We start from the raw sequence: 425 nt of genomic DNA, 5'->3' as shown, positions 1-425 counted from the left end.
CGACTCCGCCCCCTCGCCTCGCCCCGTCGCCCCCGCACCGCCTACAACTCCCGGCGTGCCTTGCGCGGCAGCGCCGCGAGCGCCGGAGAGCTCTGCGGGCGGGGACTGCTGGGAGATTGAGGCGCGACCGCAGCGAGGCGCGGGGCACGCCGGGAAGGCGGTGCCTCTGAGCAGAACCCGGCAGTGGCGCTGAGGCGCGTGCCGTTACGTAGTGGTGATGTCACGGGAAGCGTGACGTCACGCGCGGTGCCGCGCCGGGCTGTGGCCGGGACGGAGCGGGGATGGAGCGGGGGCGGCTGCGGCCCCGGCCCGGCCTGAGGAGCGGCTCCGGCGGGCGGCGATCGGGCAGGGGACACACGAAGCCGCGGGTGGAGCGTCACAGAGTGATTGGAGTTGGAAAAGCCCGGCAAGGTCACTGAGGGGTT

Source organism: Ammospiza nelsoni, chromosome 12 (assembly GCF_027579445.1).
Source record: "Ammospiza nelsoni isolate bAmmNel1 chromosome 12, bAmmNel1.pri, whole genome shotgun sequence".
In the NCBI taxonomy this organism is placed as follows: domain Eukaryota; kingdom Metazoa; phylum Chordata; class Aves; order Passeriformes; family Passerellidae; genus Ammospiza; species Ammospiza nelsoni.
Note: the sequence above shows the minus strand (reverse complement) of the source record.